The 25,866-nt window shown below is 39.5% G+C and overlaps 1 long non-coding RNA gene across 1 annotated transcript; it reads right to left on the bottom strand.

Moving 5' to 3' along the window:
- Positions 1–597: 597 nt before the first annotated feature.
- LOC146444528 (uncharacterized) lies at positions 598–25,197 on the bottom strand. Its single transcript, XR_014849709.1, has 7 exons — positions 25,035–25,197; positions 24,258–24,404; positions 22,949–23,118; positions 20,379–20,495; positions 11,010–11,117; positions 2,556–2,668; positions 598–950 (listed from the first exon to the last, which is right to left on the bottom strand). It is a non-coding gene; the product is annotated as an uncharacterized LOC146444528 (long non-coding RNA).
- Between the last annotated feature and the right edge of the window lie 669 nt (positions 25,198–25,866).

The raw sequence follows: 25,866 nt of genomic DNA, 5'->3' as shown, positions 1-25,866 counted from the left end.
CAACCCCATCCTCAGCCTGTTTCTGACTGTTTCTCCTTTCCCCATGGAGCAGATGTGCTTGTGCCTACTGAAGCAATGTGCTGTTGCCAGTGATTTGCAGGAGAAAAAAATGAATCTAATCTCCAGCTTAATACTCCCGACTTTGCCATTCCTTCATTCAAAGCAGAGACGGTCCCCTGCTGGCACATGCAGAGCCCAAGGCAGGGTTAGAAGTGATGGCAGTGGTGCCTTGGGCACATGTTGCTGTGGCTGGGGAAGCTGCTGAGCCTTGGCAAGCTGAAGCATTCACAGAGGAGGTGTCTAGAGAGGCAGCTGTGCAACGGCTCTGAGCTACTTAGGCTGGTCACACCAGCATGCCATTTAATGGGAGGTCAAATCACTTCTTTCAGAATATACCAGGATTTTACCAGTCCCACAGCCTTGCTCTCAGTCAAACTCTCTCACAGATATGGTTGATTTTCCTTTGGAATAAGCCAGGTTTGACTTCAGTCACATATTTTTAATTTACCTAAAACTTTATCGATGTTATCAGCTTAGAAAAAAAACAAAGAAAAAGAAGCATGTTTTTGTATGAAATTGCATACAATTTAGTCCTTTATCTCTGCTCTAAGGAAAGTACTGACTAAACAGAAACACCAGACAACAGTGCATGAGACTCCAGTTGCTTATTTGTTGCATTTGTGTGTAACTGTCTGGGAAGATTTGAAGGGTGGACCTCCTCTTATCCTTCTGCTTCAACTACAGGCAGGAAAGTGCTTCAGCAGTAAGTCACGTTTCTCTTGTTTACTCTCATCAAGACCTTTGGGTTGCGTAATTCTTTTGTTTTCCACTGTTGTAATCTCTGATGCACATGGATCCCGGACAATGTAGATGACCCGTGTGGGATGCATGAGGTTCCCTGTCAAGATATTGTTGTTCCTTGCTGGCTGGCATCCAGATTTAGTACTAAGCTGGAAAAAAAAAAGAAAAAAAAAAAAAAAAGAACAATGGAGATAAATTTAGATGCTGTTGGGAAAAAGAATCTAGGACAGTGTCCATCCCAGCCCTTTGAAGCAACACCCACGATGTAGCTTCCTGACTTTTTCAGGGATTCCCAGATTTTCACAGCAACTTATGCAACCAAAGCAGACATGACCTGACTAACATTTGGCTAACCCTTTGCAAACTCCTTCCAAACGCAAGCTAAGAAACAGAGCTTGGTGTCCTAAGTTAGAGCCTGACTGTGTGCACAGTGAACACAACTGGAAACAGCTGGAGCATGGACGCTGGTACCAGAGGTACCAGTGCAAATCCAGTGCACTGATTTCCTGAAGGCCATCACCAGTTGTAATCTGCAAGAAACAGTGACCTAGGTCTGCTTTTAATTTTGCTAGACAAACGCCTACACTAAGACTGAAATTCCTGCTACTAGGTCCTGTAAAATCTGTTAATCGGTTTGATTGATTAACTGACTTTTTAGACCTATTTATTATTATGATTAACAGCTTAGTTACATGTCTATCTTTCAAAGGCCCCATTGAGGTATTAGCAGCTAAACTGATCACTAATTCCAATTCAAACTATATCACAAAATTTTTTCCATCCTTTTATGTAAAGATACCAGGGTGGAGAATTAAAGTGAGGAGCTTGAATGTCACTGCACTTGGAAAGTGAGCAAATAGTTATCAGAAGGGTTTTTGCTGGAGTTCTCAGCTGGAAAGCTATTTCAGTATACACCAGCCTTCAAGGATTTCAACACTACCATGAGATTCCCAAAATTATTTGATACATAATTTGGTGAAGTTTGAAAGCTTTTCCTGTGCAGATGTTTTGATTATCTGACTATAATAACTCCTTGACCTTAACCTAAGTAAATAGGTATTGTATTTCTAATCAATGTGTGCTTATGTTGTTTCCATTTTATTTTTAACTTGAATGTTGTCATTTAATAAAAACCTATACCTTTAAAAATACCAAACTTTATTAATCCACTTAAAGGCTTAACTGTCTGTAAAAATGTACTATGTAAATTGGACTTCTTCCCTTCTTCAGTCATCACAGCCAAGCACATAAGCTTGGGGAAATTTATGCATTTTGACCATCTCTAAATCATTAGAGGCCAAACCAATTTAAATAGCAATCAGTGACCAAGAACACCCTTTGCTCTCTGAAGGTTTGTTTTTTTTCCTTGGTATTCTAATTATTTAACTCAAGCTTGTTACGTTCAGCTCTGCTGGATGCTCTGCAGTCTGAATTCATTCTGCCTTGTTTAATTTGCCTTTTTTCCTTTGCCATTAGATTGTTAGCTCTCAGGATGAGAACAGAACACTAACTCACCACTGCTTAATATGAACAGAAGCTGTTTGTTAAACTATTAAAAAAGATAGGATGATCCTTTGGATCTGACACCTGGGACAGAGTTTTTGTGCTTTTTTAATTGCTTTCCAGACTGGGATCATTATCCTTAAAATTTCCCACTTGTAAGTCTTAACTCCTCCCATTTTATAAAGCATTTAGAGGTCTTAAAAACCCTTGAACTAACATATGAAGTTTCTTTGTATTAATTTTTCACTGACCTCAGTGGAGTCAAAGTTTGTCTCTGAGATATCCGGGGGTTATCACAATGGAAATGGGAAGGAACTCACAACAGATCTCAAGGTTATTTTCGGAAGTGGCATCTCAGAGTGGGCTGGAGGGACAAACATTATTCTCAAAATCTGTAACAAACTCAGCTCACTGAAAGGCAGCATTTCCCCCAAGCTTTTAATGGTCTGCCACTTTAGAAATTGCACAGGTTTAAACCCTCCCCATAATGTTTATTCTGTTGGAAATGTTGACAGAGGCATTTAACTCTGGTGTGACTTTTACTATCAATTATTACATCCCTTGTGTAAGATCTGGTCTCTGAAGTCATCACTGGGAAGAGGTAGAAAAAATCTTATAGTGGGCAGATTTTTTATGTTCTGTGTCACTCAGATTTATGATATTACAGCTTCTATATGCAAAAGATGCATCTTTTATGGCAAGATAGCTATTCTAATGTCTTGAAGTGTCCTGAACTCATTACAGCTTTTGACTTGTTCCAGCCTTCAGATTAAAATGGTTCAGGTTACATCATTTTAAACTGCACAAAGGGTCAAGAGACCGTATCATTTCAATGAGGCCACAGTTCATTTGCTTTGGCTCAGGAAAGCCAGAGGATGAAATACATATTAATAGTCACAGTTTGAAAGAAGGATTGCAGCCTTGGTATTACAATGAAGTGAAACATTTAATACATGATGCAGCAAAACAGTCACTGGATTTTTGCCAATTTGAAGAAGAAGGAGAGGAAGAGAGAATGTTAAAAAAAAAATGCACCTGGTACCTATTATTTTTTTAATTTTTCATTATGTGGAAAAGCAATATTTTCTTTGTGCTTCATGGAGTTGAAATCAGTCCATTAAGAGGGTGGAGGAAGAGATTAATAGGTAAATTCAGCATGCTGACTCCTTCATATAGTTAATGTGCTTCATCTTACCTAGGTGATGAGCTGCATTTATACTGACAATGAGTGGAGAGGGAGGAAGAGAGGTTAAATATGTGGTATGGGGAACAAAGTTAATGAAAGCATATTACAGGATTTTACAAAAAACATATATTGCTGTTCATTTAATATAGACCTTGGGACAAATACATCCCTGGTGTCATCTCATTAAGGTAATGAGATCACATCAGTGATAAATTTGGCTCTTGTATTTGAAGTTTTAAAATGATGGTGGTATCATAATTTTCTTTGCTTAGAATGTGAATGAGCATTGGAAGCCTGAAAAAAGAGTATTTTTAAGAAGATGGAGACCAGAGAGATAGGGAGGATGCAAATTAGAATATTGGGCTAGTTCATTTTTAGCTCTCATTGTCATTGTCCAAATCATTATTAAAGTTTGGAGCTTTGCACTTCTGTATGTGAAGGAACTGTTGCCATCTGAAATCCAGAGTCTTAAAGATGTAAGGCACATACCTCTCTCTAAATAGTGCTGAGGTTCAACTTTAGCCACAAGAGACACCTTCAAAGTTGTCCTCAGCTTCATTGATTTTCATTGAGCTTTAATACCTTGTCACCATTTGAGTGTCTAAGAGTACCCAGTTGGATTGGTGTCTCAGGTAGCCACTGTGACTGCTGACCATCCCACAGTAGGTTTCCTAACTGAAACAAAAGCTGCTCAGCCTCTAAAATAGGGCTACTCAAATGCACTGTTCATCTGCTTATGTCTCCTGTGAATGTGATGCATAAAATGCATACAGAATACTCTTCCTCTGTTGATTTCTGGTATTTGTCCTTTACAGTAGCATGTTCAGCAGTAACAAGCTGTATCCAAGTCCTTTCTTTGAGGGCAGGACTTCAAACTGAGTGTTGTGAGAGATCCAGCCATCAAGCTGTTGGATTTTTGTTTCATGTAATTGATAAGGCAGTTGTTGGAGCTGAGGTTTGCACCAGTATCTTGAGTACATGTCTTAAGTACTGGGGGACAGCAGCTCCTTCCATCTGTGGCCTAATGATGAGCAAAACAAATTCCTCTAACTGGGAAAATGACATGGACCAGTAACATAATATTCAGTGACTAGATGCTAAGGGTAATCTCTTATAAAGTGAGTTTGGATTACTGCCTCTGTGAAGTTAAAAGAGAGATTAGATTCAAGTCTCTTAAAGGACAGGTGAATTACCCAAGAAAGCATCTACTTGACGGTTTCCCTGTCTTTCTGTGGCTTCTCACTGACATAGAAAACTAGACAAAAATGCCCTTAGAGTAAAATTCATGCTTGACAATCTGTCTCTCTGCAGAGGAACATTGGCCCTGTGCTTCACATGGATCATGTCAGTGTGACAGGAGCATCAGCACTGATTTTCATTATTACTCTGTACAATTGTGCATAGTCCTGCTTAGCTAGTTTTTGAGGTATCTGACTATCCGCATGATTAAGGAATAAGAGAATATGGCTGAAGTGTAACAATTCTCCAATTATTCCTGTTTGCCAGAATCAAGAAGCAATCCAGAGATTTCTAAGAGTTATGCCAACAAATCAGATCTGGCTTTGGGGTTAGCTCAGTAAGATTCAATATAAAATAAATTACACTTCTGTGAATTTTATCCTAAAATCTTCACACTAATAATTCTTCAATATTTTTTAATTACCCTCCATTGCTCTTTTTTTTTCTCTCAATATACCTTTTAATGTTTTGAAAATCCCTGCTGTTTTTTTTCCCCACTAATATTTTGCCTTAAATATTTACGGGAATTTTCCAGCTGAGATATAATAACATTATTTTCTTCCATCCTACCTTCTTGTTCTGCTCCAGCAGTCTCACAGTGAACTTGTTCTCCAAACGCACACCCAACTGCACTTTCCTTTTATTACTTTTGACAATCTTCAGAGTGCACAGGACACTTTTTTTTCCCCTAGACCTTATTCTTCATTCGTCATGGCAATGACACAATGCTCAAGACCTTAATAATCTTATGTAATTTCATTTTTGCTATCAATAATAGTTCAGACACATTCTCTCCCCCTTACACCCTTCCCTCACTAAGGTGCTTTTGAAGTTCTCAATAAGAAATGTAGAAATGTAATTATTTTGTTTGTTTTACCTGTTATTATAATTATGTTATGTTAATTTCTGTTTCACTCTAGTGCCTCTGCTGCACATAGTGAAGGAGGTTATGTTATATATTTATATCTATCTCTCATTCTTCTGTTCAGCTGGATTTTGGTCTTGAGCGAAACTGGTTAAACTTGTAATTTCTATTCCTTGGAAAATGCTGAGATTTAATTTTATTTTATTATTAATTCCAAAATTGACTGAAGTTTTTACCAGACAGTTGGAGGCTGATGGATATGGTCTACTTAGAGACCATCAAAATATTGTGCCCTGATTCAGACCTGTAATTTTTTTATTCTGCCTTAGACTAAAAAAAACCCCACCTTTACAAATTAAATATAGTTCTGAGATGACCAATATTTTATATCAGAATTTTTTAAACAAAACAGTCCCTGAACCAGGATACTTCCTCACTTTTTTCCTTTTTTCCCCCATAGAAAACAATGTTTTCTAATGTAACAACATAATTATTGGAAGCCTCTTACTCTACAACAGAGCTGGTAAGGTCTTGTAAGGTGTAGAATTCAGCTGAAATCAGAGGATCCTAATCCATTCAGGAAGACCCTTGCCCCCAGGGAAGATTGGAGGACAAGAGCAAGGAAACTCTGGTGCTCTTCTGCAGGCAGGAAGGCTCCTGCCTGGACCCGAGTGCCATCCCAGCCTCTCTTCCCTCCTGATCATTATATCAGGTTTAAGGTACTTAAGTAAAAGAAACAAACAAACAGAGAAAGAGGTAAAAGGGCATTCTTGGAGCTCAGATAGTGATGAGTAGGGGAAAAGCAAGCTATCATAATCCTGAGGGAGATATATGGTTACCTAAAGGTGGAGGTAAACAAAAAGCCTAAGGGAAATTTGTCTCTCTTTGAAATGCGTTTCTTCCTTTTTTTTTTTTCCTTTGACATGGGGGGTCGGGGAGTTAAGAGCATGGGAACACTTTATTTTGTGTTACTGAATTCAGCAGCCTTTGTGGGTTTAATTTCTTCACATAATGGATGCTCCATTTTAAATGCTTTAACATCCACGAGGCTCTCAATGTAGATGAATGAACACTGCCATCATTCCAAACACATCACTTGTATATCTTCTTGTCAGACGGTTACAGTTATTAACAGCAGCATTTAAAATTCACTTTCTTCTTTGAAGAAAGCCCTGACTATAAGATAGAACAAATTACAAGTAGTATGTATAGTGCAGCAGTGCTAAAACTGCTGTCAGCATCCCAACGTGGCCATATGTCTGACATAAAGTACACAAAAGAAAGTGTTGAGGATTGGAGCACAGGCTAATGATAAGTAGGCCAGTTAAACAATAAGCCTCTCAAGTGAGCAATATACATTCTGTTCTGTTTTTCTTACTTTGTGCTGCTTTAAATCAAAGTCCACGGGTCTGCTCTTGCTGGGAGGTTGGACATGTTGTCTGCCAGTAAATAGGCTCTCTGCCAAGAAACTAGAGCTCACTCTTGGTAAAGGAAGAACATTGTTCACTAAAATAGTTTGTCTTTTGATGCCAAAGGAAATCAAATTGTAATCAAGGGCTGAGAACGGACTGAAGTCATAAAGGCTGGCTTGCCTCAGACTTTGGCAGCCTTGCTTGTTCCCAGGCATATTAAATATAATTTACGTTTGCAGAGGGGAGAGGCTTTATTGCACTGGAAATTTGTTTTAAATAACACTTAAGTGAAACACTGTCAGGGGCAGCCAGGGATACACTTCTACTGTCATTTAGACTGCTGAAAATCCAGAATATGTTCATGGCCTTCACCAGATTTGTTCTGAACTTATATCTATGTAAATGGATATTTTTGGTCAATGTTGATGAAACAATCACATTTACTAGCTTCTGGTCACCCATGCTGAGTGGAAAATTCGTGATGAAAGGCTTACCTCAGTTAAGGAAAATATTTATGTTTTTCTTCTATTTTATCATGCATGTGAAAATTCAGATTAACTATAAACAACAATATTTGGATGAAAATTAATGAATGCATATAGGACAGTTGAATCAATTCTAAACTTGATCTGCAATGCATGGAATGAAATAAATTGTACTGATAATTGCTGTGTAAGAAAAGTTAAAAGTTTAAAATATGTACTTTATAGTTTCAGAAAATAACTTTAGGAACACTTCAAAAGAAAAAAAATCTGTTTTTTATTTTTCTAAATGAAACTTATCTTTTGGAACAGTAAAACTAGCTTTTATTTCACCATGGATTTAAAAACTAATTTAAAAATAGCCTCTCCCAAGAAGTGATAATTCTACTTTTCACCATCTTGTTCATAAGTAACCAGCTAAGGGAAAATGTTGTTTTAATTCTTTGCACAATTTTGGACGAGATATTTTTCATCTAACCTGACACCATAATGTAGGTTACATCTGAAATTTGTTTTACAGATTCATACTGAGTCAAAGCAATGGAATCTGCCAACTAAAAAGTAAAAGGTCTTCTATGAAGATCTCATTTACAATCACATGCTCTCCTTTGTTTTGCAGCTTTGTCACATTGCATGTAGCATTTGTCAGCAAAATAGTTTTAGTTGTATATATACTATGTAAAGGGAAACTTGTCCCTAGGGAAATCATAAGGTATAATTAAATTACCAAAGAAATGGTAGAGTAGCTTCTTCCTTAAAATGTAGGGTATTTTTTTTCTGTTTTAACCTTTCTGCTGGCAATACTATTGAAACAGCACTCTTCCTCCTTAGAATGGAGATATTTAGATAATTTTGAACAGCTCATCTCTCTTCAGGCAACAACTGACATTTGAAGCAATTTAAGGTTAATTCTGTCAAAAGACTAGCGCAGATTTTAGACCTTGACAAGCAATTTGGAGTTCTAACACTAAGCCTTGGTGCTTGAGGGACCAAATAGGCATCTGTATGATATGTTTCTTAAAGCTCTGCCCCAGTCTGTGTTTACCTAAGCTTTGATGATGCCTAACATATAAATGACTAGCTTAATGCCCAAACTCTGTCACCTCAGATTAATCTATAGCCTCATGACTAAGCTTTTTCTGGAGGCTCCTTTGAAAGTGTGTGTTGTCCATGTCTTCTGCATAAAATACCTAATTTAATTTGACCCAGGGTGGTGGGGCTTAATAAGAGGGAAGGTGTTTAGGAGATGTGACCTGCATTTCTCACCATTGCCTGAGTCCGTGTGTGAGTCTAACATAAGGCACTTAAAAATAACTTGGTGGAAATTTAAACAAAACTGTCTTTTCCTGAAGCAGGGACCCTCCCTTTTCCAGAAAAAGAAGTGCTAAAATTTAAATGCCTTGTTTTCTGAACAAAATTACACAGATTGTACTATTGATATTCAATCATGTTAAGGCAAAATATCAGGGTATTCCTAGTGAAGAACTGAGACTAAATTACTGTAGAAGTTCTGGAAGGATCCTTACCTATGATACCAATGGCTATTCCATGGGGAAAATGACAGGGTAAAATTTTTTTTTACACTGCAGCATAAAAATGCCAGGACTATCAGCTGTAACCCATGGCAGTCCTTTTTCCCTTTTTCATTTTCCAAACGTAATACACTTTTGGAAGATACATGGTGAGGGCCAAGAAACCACAAAAGACAGAAGGGTGATTGCAGAGGCAAACTCCATGACACTCAGACATGAACTAAGCTTCCTGGCACTTCTGGCAGCCACAGGCACTCATGGGGATTTGACATATTGGCAGCTGCTTTAATCTAGTCCATGTCACTGAACAGTCCCACATGATAGCTGACCATGGGCTTTCAAGACTGATTAAAGCAGGACATTGCTAGAAAATACCATCAGACTAGGAAGACATTGCAAAAGGTAACTCGAGACACCTCAGCACATGTGTTCCCGTAAATGCAGGCAGAGATTATGGTGCTGTGTGAGCTGGCTCCCATGGTTCCTGTGAAGATCTGCAGCTCAGATTCTCTCTGGTGTCATAGAGATGCTCTGAGACAGCCCTGCCCTCTCTGAAGAAGTTCACACAAGGAACCTTTCACAAAATTACTTCAGGATTCACACTTGCCTTCAATATTCCCCTCTAGCACAATCCTCTATCACAGTTTTCAAGTGTTCTCTAACTTTCTGTTGCTTTTCTTGTCCTTCCCTTTCAGTCAATGTGATATAGAGTGTTCAGATGTTAACAGGACCATTTGTGTATTTCTTGAACTAGGAACAAACAGAGTCCTTTAAAAGTTTTTACTTTTATATATAGATAGGTGCATAGAGATATTTATACTTTGGTTATGTTTTCTGCTTTCCCTTTGTATTGTCTTGTAAACATGTCATGGACACGATCATTTTTGGAAACAATAGGAACTGGATGCTTAATTCAGGGGAAGCAAATGAAAGACTCATCTCTATTGTTGCAGTTTTTTTTTTTTAAAAAAAAAAGGTTTATGCTTTCAAAAATATTCTTTGAAATACACATATTGCAAAGAAATTAGATCAGGAAGATATATTTCTATGCCCAAATTATCCCAGCTGCTCCTAACCAAGGTAACACTAAGAAGCCAGCAGACAAATATAAAAGACAGCTCAGCTGAGTGTGAAAACAAAAATGTGTGAGAGGTTTGAAGCTGGCAGGCTGATGCTCCCACAGTCTCACCATTATCTTGTTTATAGGTGCTCACTGGCAAATCAATTGGCAATATCCCATCATTTGTTTGGGAACTGAATGTCTCACAATGTTTCTGTAGTAGGAAATTCATCCTATCACTGCTGAAGAGACTGAGCAGCCTATTTCTATCAGATTACACTCTTCTGTTGGACTTTTCTTTTTTCTTCTCAGAAGATGCAAAGACAGTCAGTTCAAAGTTAACAGCTGTTGAAATTGCTGTACGCTTTTTAGAGGAGATGTGAAAATAAATGTACGCCAGAATTTTGGTTGAGGTTGCGATGAAGTTAACTCATTTTGACAAAGAGATCCTCCCCCTAAACTTATTTCACATGCTACAAGTTGGCAATATGGGAAAAAGAGGGCTGATAGGGGTAGAATTACTAGCCTGTCACCTTAACAAAGGACTTTTGGAAATGTATTGCCTCCTTGGGAAAGGGATTATCCTTCATGAGGTTTAGTGTCAGATAAAGTACAAAAGACGGTTAAACAGAAAAGTCCGTAAACAACAACGTTTTAAGATCTGCAATATTAATATTAATTATTCTATATTTCTTAATGGATCATCATTCCTAAGTGAAGAAACTATTTTGCAGCAGTCAGGCAATCAGGTAACACAGGCTGTGTAGTCATCTCTGGTTAAAACCATCTGACATTCCTCTGTATTGGTGTACATGGGCATATATCTGTATTGTGCCTAAAACTACACAACTCTCTCTATAAACACCAAGTATAATTTCAAATAATTTAGCTTAATTAAAATGCCATTCAACTAAACAAATGTCTCTTACTTCTGCTACAGGAGCAAACACCTTCTTTCCTTGTGTTTGTCCGAGTTGGGATTAAGTGGAATACAGCATCTCAAATAGGCTGCACTGCAAGTAGCCAATTCATACAACCTATGGAAACCATAAGCAGGCAAATTTTGGTTTTCATCTACTGAAAATCCAATGCCATGAAACAGTGAAAAAAACAACAGCATTACCATTCAATAATAAAGGAAGGAGTCATCTTGATCACTCATGCAAATAATGGCATGATTTCAGCCAAAGTAATTTTAAACAAACAAATAAACAACTCAGGTTTAAAACCCTCACTCCAGAACAGGTGCTTGTTCAAGGAATGTCAGAAGCCATGTCAGACAAAGCATAAAAAATTCAGGAGACTAATTTTGGAATATGCTGTCAAGAGTGAATATGAAAGACTATTCAAAGGCAAACATATCTGTTCACTGTGATGCATTATAATACTGGCTATTCAATTTCTTGTTGAAGCTCAATGGCCCTAAAATAAAAACCTAAACTCAATGCCTTTCTTTGCCCACATAAGTACAAATAACTTTAAAGATACATATTGTACTCATCCAAGGATTTTCTTATGGGTATTTTCATTTTTTAAACACTACTGTTTGATTGCTTAACTCTTCAAATGTTATGAGTTGGGGTGATAAATAGAAGTTTGCAAAACAAGGGAAATTTTATTAAATTTGTCCACTTTTCCAGTCACAAAAAATAAACAATAATATTAAAAATCCCTTTAAACAACCTTTAACAATAAATCCTGTGATGCAAATGTTAATGAACAATGAATGGTAGCAATTTTAGCATACTAGAGTGAAAGCTTTGAATGGCACCCAAAGACACTTTTTGCCTTTCTCGATGATAATATAGACTTTTGAATTTCTTCTTATTGTGTAGAAGAGATTTATAGTTTACAGTCTCATGCTTTGCAGTTCCAAAAGAAGACACAGGGAAAAACAAGCTCAAAATTCAAAGAAAAAGCATAGTTTATCAAGAAAGGATGAATAACTATTGTGTACCTAATATGCAGAGACATCTTAGTATAACAAGATACAGCTTAACTCCTAGAGTCCTTGTTATTTAATCCATTTAGTTCTGCCCAGGGATCACATGAATTTATGGAAACCCCCTGCTACCCTCTTTGTTGACTTCCATCCCTGCTGGGAGATCCCCATCTGCTGGGAAGCAAAAGTCTGTTCTGAACTTTACCTCATTTAACAGGGTGCCACATGTAAATCCAACTTCTTCATTTATTACTTTGACAGAGCAGATGGCAATTGGCTTTTAAAAGACTGTAATGTTGCTTAAAACTAGCTATATTTGTAGAAATAATAGTTTTAGCTGCTTGGATTCTAGTGCCTGATTTTTAAGAAGAGAATCTGACACAGGCAATTAAATTTTTGAGCCATCAGTACTTAGTGATGCATCATAATTTAGCTGTTTTCAGAAAATCATATTGTGACCAAATAATCATTCATTAAGACAGAAAATACTTTTTTAATGGAAATTTGAGACTGGTGTTTGGTGGCTGATATGAGTGACTAGTTTTCTAATAGCCTTAATCACTGGAGTATTTCTTTACTTGTTCATTTAAGCCCATTAATGAAAACGTATGATGTTAAGTCTTATATCTACTAACCCTTGATGACTGTTTTGACTTCCAGCATTGTCCTATAAATAACTGTGAATGACATGCACTGGAAATCAAAGAGTATTATTTCACTGTGATTAAAGAGAACAGGTTCACCCAAGACTTCCTTTTCATCCAGTAAGACCACAGAGAAATTCATTGTTAGCTTGAGTCAGATGTAATGTACTTCAAAATGTCTTGTCCTTAAAAATCTTACCCTCAATGCATAATACAGGTTTTAAAAATAACTTGAAAACTCAATGCCAGCCACTGGGTTTGCTTGCAGAAGGCACATAATGGGATGGGGAACATCAAGCACAATCATAGTACCCTGAGCTTGAAGACTACAAATATTATAAATTACTTGTCCTCAAGATACCATCTAGTGGTTTGTGTATTGGTCTGTTTATAATTGGTGACATCTGAAAGGTTTTTCAGCCCTGAAAAAGGGAAGTAAACCTTACATGTCCAGTGCTGATTTTGCTTTCCTAACTGAAAATATCAGCTAACTTGATGGTCTGTAAAATTCAAAGAGCCTGTACTTATCTGATAAAACTGGGATCTTTGGTTATGCTCATGTTGACTGTGAACCTTCTGATCATATTATAAGTATTATGGCCAAAGGGCACTGGTTGTTTGCGTGACATTTGTGTTCTGTCATGCAATCGTGTCATCTTGTGTGGCAGCTTCAGGGTGAGACCTCATATGAAGTGAACAATCTGTGTTCTTTGCTCTAAGTTAAAAAAATACCTCTAATTTGCACTTCTTTAGTTTAAAATCAGGTGTTTCGAGGTATTTCAGTCTTGTGCATATGCTTAGGCCTTAATGCCAGGTACCATGATTCATGATAGGTTTTTGCTTTTCTGATGATAAATAACACTGTTTGTAAACTAGGTTGTTTGTCCCCAAAGGGCTTTTATAATGAACTGCACAGGCCTCCTCTGCAACTGTGCTGGTCAAACTTCTGTGATACAACACAGAGCTTTTATTGATCATCCAGAGAACATTATACCAGGCAGGGTTTGTCTCTCAGTGTAATTTCCTTTGATATGTATTGTACTATATTTAAAATTTTAGATGATATATTGGAAATTTTTAAGCTTTGCTATCATGCTGATCTTTCTTGAATATAGTTGCAGATAACTTTTAAGATTCTTGAGTTAAAGATTAAGACCTAAAGTTCATCTCCTGCATGAAAAACCCCTGGAAGATATCCCTGGTGGCAAATTCCTTTGCAATAATTTTCTGCAATATGATATGCAGAAAAGTGATGCATCAGAGTAAAAGCCAGGGACAGAGTAAGCCTCTGTCCTTATTTAATAAATCCCCTAAGGAAAGTCTAAGGAAAATTGGAGTCAGGTGTGGCTATTCCTGCCTTGGCTATAACCTCAGGAGCACACCTCACTCTTTTCAAGCAGCTTTGATGAAAAAGGCAGCAGTGATCTTCTTTGCCAGTAAATGTGATAGGAAATCACAGGATAATTAGTGGCTCTGTATAACATAATCCAGCTGAGAAATTAGCCTGCAATGGGAGGCAGTTTAGGTAGCATGAGGAGCTGAGGCCTGGGAGAAGGAAAACATCCAAGTCCTGCTGGTGCAAGCTCTGTTGGCACACACATACATGTCTCTCACTGGTACAACATAACTGTGGAGTGTGTGAGACAAAATAAAACCACTCATCCTTTCTTGCATTTGTGAACCAACAGATTGAACTTTAGTAGAAAAAATCTTATTATTCAGTAAGAAAAAGAAAAAAAAAGTGAAATCAGAACTTTAGGTTTTTCTCCTAAATTGTCTAGGATTGTAATTGTCTCTTTCTTTGCAATTCATACTTAAAGAAAATGCACAAAACCGCAGAACATATTCTTTACGTAAAAGGAAAAATGTAATCACTCATGAAAGTTAACACTGCATGGAATTTAAAGAAAAGAGAAAATCCCCAATGTGGTTGCACAAGGATTTGAAAGAAAAACCAACATGTTGGTAAGCCAGATGCTTCCCTTTTTCAAAGGTTGTGTGTAGGCAGTTTATGGTATTTTGGTAATTCTGACCGTTGTTTAACTATGTGTCTGTGTGTCAATAGAAGTCTAAACAAGGAAAGCAATCACTATGTGTACAAGTGGTTAAAATTCATGGCTAGCAGGAAGCAGATTGCAACAGGAAAGCCCCCAGCCTGTCCATCTACTGGTACCCTACCACCAGCAGAGCTCCTTTTATTCCAGTTCTCCCTATGGCTGCCTTCAATTCTTTTGCAAATCTTCCTCTCCCCTCACAAATTTATAGCCCATTGATGCCTTTCTGTGGGTGGCTTGGAACATCTGGGAAACAATCTTGCAGTCTGTGTCTTGCACCCTTCCCTGGAACAATGGTGTGTGCAGGGCTGCCATCAACCCCAAAGGCAGAATGGAGCTGCTGGTTAACTTGTACATTCACTGCCCACCCCCAATTCGGGGGGCGAGGGAACGTGGAGGAGCTCAGGGCTTGACTTTGTCAGTACCAGAAAAGTAGTTCCCCCAGTTGTTAGATCATGTTTCATTAGGCTAATTCATTTTGGGTGATGCTGATTTCATCCTCCTGGATGTCAGGCCCTTCGCTACCAGCTGCCACTTTTACAGGAGGTTTTGCAGTAGGTTCTGTCTGAGATGGTTGAGCTCATACATCTCTGGGCCATTGGTGTGGCAGAGAGGGAAACATCTCAAAAGGGCACATGCAATTCATTTACAGGAGTTTTAAATTTAAATTAATTTAGTGGGTTTTAATTGAGAGCTTTCCCCCAGAGGTTTAAAAGCATTACATAGCTTGGATAAAGCTCCCCATTGAAATATAAACTTGAATATTTTAGAAAAAATGTCTGTATTTAATTTATCTGAAAAGCTGTATCTTTTATTAGAGATTTTTTTTTGTTTAGGACAGCCAGGACAGAGAAGAATGAGTGGAAGGAACTTTTCCCTACTTTTCCCTAGATAGTATAATCATTCTAGGAAATTAAATTAGGAGATTTACTGTTGCGGTTTAGAGGATGTTGCAGCAGACTTTACCCTAGAGCTTCTCTACCCAGCCCAGTTCAGCGCCTCAGTGCTCCAAACCCTCTGTCCCGGGGCTGGACACTGCGCTCTCACCGGCCGGGGAGCCATAAGGCTAGCTCTGGTTCGTCTGCTTCCACAACCGGCGGTGATAAAGGAGGCGAGGAGGGTCTATGCGTTGTGTCCATGGAAGATGTTTATTCGCATGGTGCAGCAGAGGCCAACGACCTCCCTGAGGCAGAGATGCCTCAAGGGCGAAGGCCTCACATGCACAGCCACATGTGGAGCATAAACACACGTGGAGCATAGACAGCAAGATGGCGGAGGGTAAGGGGTTTTATAGGGAAACAGAGAGGGGCAGGGACAGCACACAGGCCCAGTGACCTCTGGGTACAGGGGAGGTACAGGGGCGGAGTTAGGAGTACAGGAACCAATAGGGGAAACCCAAGGGAGTGGCCAGGGCCATGTGGGGTTAGGGTACAGGAACCAATAGGGAAAACTGGGGGCGTGGCTAGGACTGTGTGGAGTAGGGAAGGCAAGACAATAGGTGACAAGTACAGTCGTTAAGAAAGGGGTGTGGGGAACTTGCAGTCATTATCCCAATATTTCCCCATTTTTTACTAAATTAAAGAGGGAAAGGCTTTTCCTAAAAACATTCATAGCAAATTTTTAAACAACAGGAAAATGGTAAAATAACATAATGTAAAGCAATAACAAAATTAGTTTTGCTGTGAGTATGGGGGAAACGATGATGCAGCTGGCTGATTTTGATGTTGGAGTTCAGTATAGGCTGAATTTTCAGACTGCAGTCATGTTTGTAGTCTGTTTTTCTTTTGCTGGGGCTGCTAAGATGAAGGCAGGGTTTGCAGCAGCAATGGGGTTGTCACTGAAGTCTTTCTCAGCTTAGGAGCTGAGGCAGCGCAGCTCCACTGGGTGACACACAGCTCTTCCCTGCTGTGGCTCTGCCGGGTCTGGAACAGTTCTACTAGGCCCCAGCACGGCCAGACGGCAGCACAGCTTTAGGGACTTCTCTGGCGCAGCTCTACTAGGCTCCGGGGGCAGTGTCTGCTGCGGGGAGCAAGACGTGCGGCCCCACCGGCTCCTCCGAGCCTGCCGCGGGCAACTGGAGGTGCGGCTCTGCTCCCAGCCAGGCCATAGCTGCTTCTGGCTGAGAGGGAACACCTGAGAGGATGGGAGGAGGGGCCCGCACCGAAGGGAAACACTTAGATGGGGAAGGATCTGTAACCGAAGGGAGCGCCCACCGACGCGGGGGGAGGGGCTACAACGGAACACGAGGGATGCAGGGGTGGAGCTTCGGCAAGCCCGGGAAAATTTCAAGGGGAAGAAGACAACATGGCGTGCCTGACCATGCGGCCGGCGCCATATTGGAAAACACGTGGAGTCAGCTCGGCTGAGGTTTGGGGCACAGGAAAGGAGGTGAGCAGGGATCTCGAGTTAGAGTGGCCAGTTCTAACCCGGGAAAGGGACAGGAGAGGCTGAAAAGCGTACGATCAGCTCTCTCCTGAGGGACAGAGGGGGAGCACGAGCTGGTGGAGGAGGGGGTGCCACCAACACATGGCTGGCACCATGTTGGGGGATACATGCAGGGGAAGGTGCTTATTAGGGAGAGAACAAGGGTTTTTCACTGCCAGATAACTAAATAAAACAAAACACAGATTAGTTTATCTCTCGCGCGCAAAAACTTCTCACACAACAACTGATTCCCCATTCCTTATAAAAAATGTCTAATTTTATAAGAAAAACTTCTCCCAAAATGGGGGCACAAAACTTAGGTCTCTCCTTGTTAGAAGTGGGTTTTTTCTTGTCGAGATTTCACATGGAGCGCGACTCCCTTCACCTCGACAAGACACCACCTCTAACCCTCCATCCACCCCGAGGCAAAAAGAACAAACTAAAAAGAAAAAAGGGACCCCTGTACCAAGCCGACCAGGCCTCCACCGGCTCCCCTCCCAAGGGGCTTTCCAGAGGGCTTACCAAGCACGGAGAATCAAAAAAAATCACTCGGGATGGTCCACCGCCGTTCGGCCGACCTCCTTGAAAAGCGCGACTTTTTTCCAGAGGCTACCGGCCGCCCCTTCGGTCTTCTCGCTGAATGCAAGCTTCTCGTCAGGGAAATGGCTTCCCAAATGCGACTACTCCCCTGCCGCAGTTGCGGCTGCAGGGGGACGCTTTCCAGGGTGGCTTCTGCCCAACGTTGGGCGCCATTTGTTGCGGTTTAGAGGATGTTGCAGCAGACTTTACCCTAGAGCTTCTCTACCCAGCCCAGTTCAGCGCCTCAGTGCTCCAAACCCTCTGTCCCAGGGCTGGACACTGCGCTCTCACCGGCCGGGGAGCCATAAGGCTAGCTCTGGTTCGTCTGCTTCCACAACCGGCGGTGATAAAGGAGGCGAGGAGGGTCTATGCGTTGTGTCCATGGAAGATGTTTATTCGCATGGTGCAGCAGAGGCCAACGACCTCCCAGAGGCAGAGATGCCTCGAGGGCGAAGGCCTCACATGCACAGCCACATGTGGAGCATAGACACACGTGGAGCATAGACAGCAAGATGGCGGAGGGTAAGGGGTTTTATAGGGAAACAGAGAGGGCAGGGACAGCACACAGCCCCAGTGACCTCTGGGTACAGGGGAGGTACAGGGGCGGAGTTAGGAGTACAGGAACCAATAGGGGAAACCCGAGGGAGTGGCCAGGGCCACGTGGGGTTAGGGTACAGGAACCAATGGGGAAAACTGGGGGCGTGGCTAGGACTGTGTGGAGTAGGGAAGGCAGGACAATAGGTGACAAGTACAGTCGTTAAGAAAGGGGTGTGGGGAACTTGCAGTCATTATCCCAATAATTTACAGTTGCAATAATATTCTTTGGGGTTTCTTTGTGCTTTTGTTACTTGTATGTGGATATCTGAGAAATAAGTGACAGGCAGAAGAAGAGCATATACTTGCTTTGTATTTATGTTACTCAGCCTGTAACAGTGTCCTGCTAAATGATACAAGCTAAGTCAGAGTTACTTAACCATTTTACTGAGATCTGTTGAACCACAGTGATGTTTGCTTAACTTTCTCATTGTTAGACCAGCCAGGTGCTGCATACCATGTTCCTCCTTGCAAACTGCGAGGGCAGGAAGGGTCACAACTTACAGACCTTGGTAAATTCTGGGCAAAATTTTGCTCCTGATCTAGACTAATACTCCCATTTTAGTATGTCAGGGTTAGGCACTTAATTTCCATAAATGATGTTAGTTTTGTTGGCATTATGTTCTCTTTTATAGCTGCTATTTTGATTTTTGGAAATTTTGTGCAGAGATGGAGACTCAAGATGTTTTTTCTAGGATTTCTAGGATTGAAAGATGACAAGCAACTTATGATAACTGCTCAGGCAGATGGGTTCTCTGATATCTTTTCTGGAACTTCCACCTTTCAACAAAAAAAAAAAAAAAAAAAAAAAAAGGAACAACAAAAAAAAGCATGTCTCAATGTAACTTGGATGATATTGGCCCTTCCTGAAATTTCTTTCTGGCTTAATAACCCATCTGCACCAGGGTGATCTGCTTCATGCTATTGTGCTGGGATAATAGGTCTGTGACCTCAAATGACACGCTTCAGATGCACCCAAGTGGCAAAGCAATAGTAGGATGATATACCAATCTTTTATTACCTGCAGAACAATAAATATGTCAGGTGATGAGTTTGATTCATGGTTGGTATGGGTGGGACACGAACTTGTGAAAAAATATACAAATGTGTCTGACCCATTAAGATATAGCTGTTTTCCTTCAGTGTGTGCTAAAGAGCAATGATGGCTGTTAGTCTACTTTTATTGAGAGGACTACTGGCAGGTGCTATAAGTCTCTCCAGAGAGCCTCGATGCAAAAATGATTAACTGACTGAGACAGGAATTTGAGCACACATACAATTAGTGTGTGTCACTGCAGTGAAGATAGTGTATATAATATTACTTGGGCTGGGTAAATGCTTTGGTATCAAGTATCAAATACTGAGTGCAAAGCATTAAAACTCATTCTACAATGTAGAAAATGCCTTGCTTTCAGGAAGAATAATCAGTTTTCAGTCAATCTCAGAATAGAAAAAATTACTGAGGAAATTGTTTGTCTGTCTCTAAAGAAAATGTGCATACACAAACGTTAAGCCATGAGTTACTTTGTGGAGAGTGGGATGGGGTTATTATTGAGCAAAATGTAGGTCATATTTAAGAACATGATAGAAATCCCGATTTTCAAAAGTACTTTTTGTAGAGATGTGTTTTCACACTTCAATATTTTCATTATTTTGTCAAAAAGACCAGAAAACAACCCAACCATGACAGGCATTTAAATTAGATGAAGTATCAATTTTCAGCCAAAATAATTCCTGTAAAAGCTTTCCTAGCAATATATTTTTAGTGGTAATCAATTAATAAAAAATAGTTTTCAAGGTGATTAATTAATTAATTTAGCAGCCATAATTTACACATGAATGGATCCATGTATTAAGAGAAAGCAGAGGTGTATATTTTAGTACTGTATGGAAAGTCTTCTCTAAATTCCTACAGCATACATATTTCATTGATTGGCATCTGTCTGCATTTAAAACAAAGGGAAAACAAAGGGAAAAGAATTCCGTGTGGCACATCCCCTGAGGACTGGGGAATTTCTTTCTTTTATCTATTGTGGATGTAAACACTACATTTCACCCTACCAAAGTAAAGCTTTTGCTCCTGAAATTAGAGATGCTTTGCGCTTCTTGTCACATCCCAGCTCCCTGTGAAGAGAGGTCCTCTAAGGAGCTTCTGCTTATCTTGTTTTACTTTGAAACCTGTTCAAAGGAAAGAAGAAAGATCCCACTTAGCCTAGTTAGCCTGAGACTAGATCATTTGGTTTGCTTATGGAAAGGCTTCCCTTTAAAGATAAGAGCCCTTAGAATGTATCAGATAATTTGAGTTAAACTTTTGGGTTGTATGTCTTACTGTCGGTCTAAGTACTTCCGTGGCTGTCTGCTCTAGCATGTGAGCACATCACAGTTACTCAGTTTTGTCATTGTAACACCCCAGCGAGATAAGAAAATGTCTTTATTTTGTGCCTGGGGAACTGAATCACAAGGTAGGTGAATAATCTCGCCTGAAGTCAAATGGAAACACTGTGGGAAGGTCTGTGGGTGATCCAGGGTACTAAAACTAGGTCTGGTGTCCCAGAGCTGCGCTGTCTCCACAAAAACACTTCTCTTTATTTTTGTCAGCTGCACCAAAACTTAGTAAGTACTTTTTATCATGACCAAATCATGCACAGACCTGAACAAGCATCAGTGCTGATTGAGTATACAGCATTTTTAAGATACTACTCACAGTATATACATGCACATTTTTGTAAGCGGTGCATTCTTTAATAATGTGACTACATAGTAAGGACTTAGACATGAATAAATTCTCATGGTTTCTAAGGCTAAATAAAAAAAAAAACCCAAAAAACCGCATTCCTTTAAAGTTCAGATAAAAAATGATCGAGATTTTTTTCAGATTTTTGAGATAATATGTAATGATTTACCATGATTCAGCACATTCACCTAACTTACATTGCAATAATGTGATGATTTTATTACTGAATTTGCACTATTTTAATACAGGCATTCTGGGACTAAAGTGAAGCCATCTTCTCTAGTGAACAGGAGCAGGATATGGAGTGATTACCCTCTCTACCTGCAAAAGACAGGGATAATGTGATTCTGGACTAACCTTTTATGTACACTTAGCAAGAGCTAGTGAAAGCTACGATCAGTTCTTCAATGGTGAAGATTTGGGGTTTTTTTTTTGTTTAAATAGAACTTGGATATACTCTATGGCAATACTTCAATTCAGTTAAGAGAAGGTATCTGAAGTGAGCTCTTTGTTCCCCCATGTCTGCTGCCTGCAGCTACCAGTAGCAGTGAAAAAGGGAATGACAGGATTTCTACTGAGATAGGTGACAGCAGAGCAACATCTAGTGCAAAAGCTCCCTGGCTGTATAAGTGACACAGGGAGAGGGGATAGTGCAGTCTGTGTTCTCTCCTGGGGTGCTCCTGGGAAGGCCACCAATGTCTCTGTACATGCTCACTGTGGCTGCTGCTGATGCCTGTATTTGTCACACCACTCACCCTAAGGGTCTGTATGGTGGAATGCACACTGTGGTACCCAAATGTGCAGACACCCCCGTGAAAGTGTCATAACATTGGAAGAAAGGCTTAGAAGCAAATTAAGCATAGGCATTTCTGTTTCAGTTTGGGGAAGGATTTGAAATCTCCATCATCAGAAATGGTTGTACCATTCGATAGAAGTAGCACAAATGTAGTGATACCGGCTGGGGTGTGCATACATGCACACGTGGATATGAATGTATAATACATATATATACACTCACGTGAATATATGTAAATATATATATATGTCCAACTGCACTTTAATTCTTTTCTTGTACTGTTCTGCACTTAGAAAAACAAATAACAAATTGATAGAAAATCTCCACGACCTTTGGAATCTTACTTGCTCAGGTTAAAAAAAGTTATTTCATAATAAGAAGAATAATAAGATAAAATTTATTATTTCATCATAAAAATAAGATAAAGTTATTTCATAAGTGAAGGCACTTACATTTGAGGGTGTAAGGGAAACCGCCTTCTTCCATTGTTTTTTCTATCACAAGCAAATTATTGCTTTGTGCTAGTAGAAGTTCCCATTTTTTAACATTCAACAGACTGACAGTGACAAGGGTACTGTAAATTTTTGATTAATGAAATATTGCTTTCTTAGACTATTTGTCTAACATTAGGCAATGTTGTCTTCTTTCTAGCCTTGCCTGACAGCTTGAAAAATTTATTGATTTAGAATTTTGTTGTCTAGTGTCTTATGTCTCATGTCTCATGTCTAGTGTCTCCTATGCATTTTCATCATCTTTTTGGGACAGTTCAGATGACTCAAGCTGAGTTTCCTAACATGGTTCTGAACATGTGGTTTAAACTCAGCTGGTAACTGAGCACCACACAACTACTCACTCACTTCCCCCTCAGTGGGATGGGGTGAGAAAACCTGTGGGCCTAGATAAGTGCAGCTTAATAATTTATAATCAACAACAACAACAACAACAACAACAATAATAATAATAATAATAATAATAATAATAATAAGGAAAATAGGAAAAATAACAAAGATAAAACTAAAGAAATACAAGCGATACAATGAAAACAGTTTCTCACCACCAGTTGACACGTGCCTTGAGCAGTGCCCCCCACCCTGCACCAACCTTCCCACACAGTTTTATTACTGAGCACATCATCATCTGATATAGAATTTTGCTTCAGTCAGTTGGGGTCAGCTGTCCTGGCTGTGCCCTCCCAGCTCCTTGGGCAACCTCAGCCTGATCACTGGTGCAATGACATGGGGAGCAGAAAAAGCCTTGACTCTGTGTGAGCCCTGCTCAGCAATAACAAAAACGTATCTGTGTTGTCAACACTGTTTTCAGTACAAATCCAAAACACAGGCTTTGCCAGAAACTATAAAGAAATTTAATTTATCTATCACAGCCCAAACCAGCACAATGGCCTATTAAGCAATATGGACACATGACATGGACAGCAGAGGTGCTGTGAGTGTTGCCTAAATGAGCTTTAACTTTTGGTAGTTATAATTTCCTCCACAATCTCACCCAAATTCTTAAAAAGTACCATGGGCTTTGAATAGTTTATGATTGCCTCATCATCTCTCATAACACAGTACTTCCCAGGTAAACGAACTTACCCACTACAGACAGATAATAATTGTACCAGGCAATATATATGATTTAGCAAAATCAAATACTTTGAGTGTTACAGCAAGACACTACAATCAGGTGTCAGTTCTGAATTACAGCATTTTTTCTCAAGAGTGGGAATTTATTTACTGAATTAACTCTTCTCTGGCTGCCTCATTTTTGGCAGCGTGGAGAAATTTACAGTGTTGTCAATGAGAGCAGGACAGTCTTATAATCTCGAAACACGAAATATTTGTGTAAGCCTTCAAGTTTGTGAAAGTATATTAACTTATTTTTCTCTCCTACATCCCTACTATTAAAATAGATATTAGACTATGTATTCTATATTGACATGATAAATAAGACCTGAAAATACTATTGCAATATGCCAGCAATATATTCAGCAGATAAAGCAGAAAGCATAGTCTGGAGGTAATACTCAGAATGATATTACTCTGCGGAGATATTTCTGAACAGATTTGTTTAACCTACTTTGTGTCTACAAACTTTGCATAAATATTCAAGTTCTGGGAAGCTGGAAGGGAACAGTTAGAAGGGAGGCCTACCTAGCACGAAAGAAAAATGACATGAGAATTCCTCCTGTGCAGCCATTAGATACCAAAACCTCTCATGCAATAGTGATTTATTGTGGGAAAGAATAAGAAAGATTGTGTGTATAAATCAGAGTGTTAGCTGAGTTGTTGCTCAACTTCAAAGCATTCACACTTCCTTCCCTCTACTTTTTGCTTTATTCTACAGCTTCTTTTCCCAGTGAAAACTGCTTTTCTCCTTCATCTGTGTCCTACTCTGCCTTCTTGGGTACCTTAAAGATCCCTGATTATAGCACAATTTTTGATCTTCTGTATTAGATTATGTGTAATTATCAATGTCTTGCTTGGGACTGTTATAGATCTCTGCTGTGCTGGACTGAGAAGTGCTGAATTGCTTTCAGATGGTGATCTTCATTGTCCTGAAATGGCAGAGGGTCATATGGTAGCGTAGGCATTAGAAAAAACACTAAAGAAAAAAAACTTAAAAATTAAGCAAAATAACATAGCTTCATGCAGGGACTTTGCCACTGCAGATGGACTTGGCAGGATGCCCAAGCAAAAATGGCCAAAAAGATTTTTCTGACTTCTCTTAAGTCAAATGAACCAGCTACTGAGAGAAAATTGTTAACTTGTTAGAGAACAACATCAGAATATAAAAGTGGGTAATATCATGATAAGCAAATATGATTTTTTCCCCATTTACATCTTAATAGACTTCAGTGACTTTAAGGTTAGCTTGGGGTGATTTTTTTTCTTGGGTGAGGAAGCAAGTTGAGAAAGACTCAAGGCCTTTTGGAGATGCAAGAGCATTTTCTGGTTTTTATCAGTGATTTTTAGCAAAGGACAAACTAATGAATGTGTAAGCATGCAACCATGACAACAGTGCAAGAAGAAAAAGCCTCATTACCCACAAAATTACTGAAATTACTGTTCTCATAAGTTTCTACTGAAGAGATGTTGTTTTCCCTAGACTCAGCTTCTGTTATTTGCCCAGACTGTGGACCTTTTATAAGTTTTCTTCACTTTTCACTTTTCTAATAAACACTTACCCAAGCAGCTCTGCCTGTCTTGAAACTCAAATGTGTCACTGCAAGGAGTAGAAACCTTCCTCTGAAAACTTAAGTTGTTTAGCTGCTAATCCTGGTTTTTGGCACCATCTGAAAACTCAGGATGCTGTGCCAACCTGGGAATTGTGCTGATGTTGGTTGACCACTATTAATCACCAGCCTGGCTTGGTGGAATGGTTTTGGGTAAATCTGCATTGTGACATGATCTCTGTGTGGCACTATAGGTATGTGTTTTGTCACAGGTTCTGCCTTCTCACTAACCACTTCCCAGTATGTATGTGGAGCCCAGTACTAAATGTAATACTTGTAGGAAATTCTGTGAGAATACATTTCAGAGAAAAACTGTTTTCTGCCTTTTTTTTTCCTTACCTACTTTTCTTTTCTCTCTATCTCCACTCCATCTCCATAGTTTCATTCCGCTGCACTGATATTATCAGACTTTGGTACATCTTCATCCCATTCTGGTCTAATAATTCTCTGGCTGCCTGTGCTCTACATCTGTGAGCTGAATTAAGCATGTTATCTTCCAGGCCATAATTTAAAAACCTAAACAAAACCCTGAGTAATGGTGATCCCTGCAGTAAATCACTGTCCTGGTCTCTACAGGTTAACACATTGTCATTTAGCGTTAGACTTTGTTTACTGCATTTGACTGTTCCTCATTTGTACCATAAAAATCCCATAGCTCAGGCACCAGCTGTCAGTAATGAGAGTTAAGACATTTAGCTCATTGCTGGTCATCTCAGTACCTTCATGTCTTTCCTGTAAATGGTTGCCAAAAGAAAAGGTTAAGAGTTTCACAGTAATAAGGTCA

Source organism: Lichenostomus cassidix, chromosome 1, assembly GCF_008360975.1.
Source record: "Lichenostomus cassidix isolate B80296 chromosome 1, HeHo_3.0, whole genome shotgun sequence".
In the NCBI taxonomy this organism is placed as follows: domain Eukaryota; kingdom Metazoa; phylum Chordata; class Aves; order Passeriformes; family Meliphagidae; genus Lichenostomus; species Lichenostomus cassidix.
Note: the sequence above shows the minus strand (reverse complement) of the source record. Positions and strands in the feature narration are given on the sequence as shown.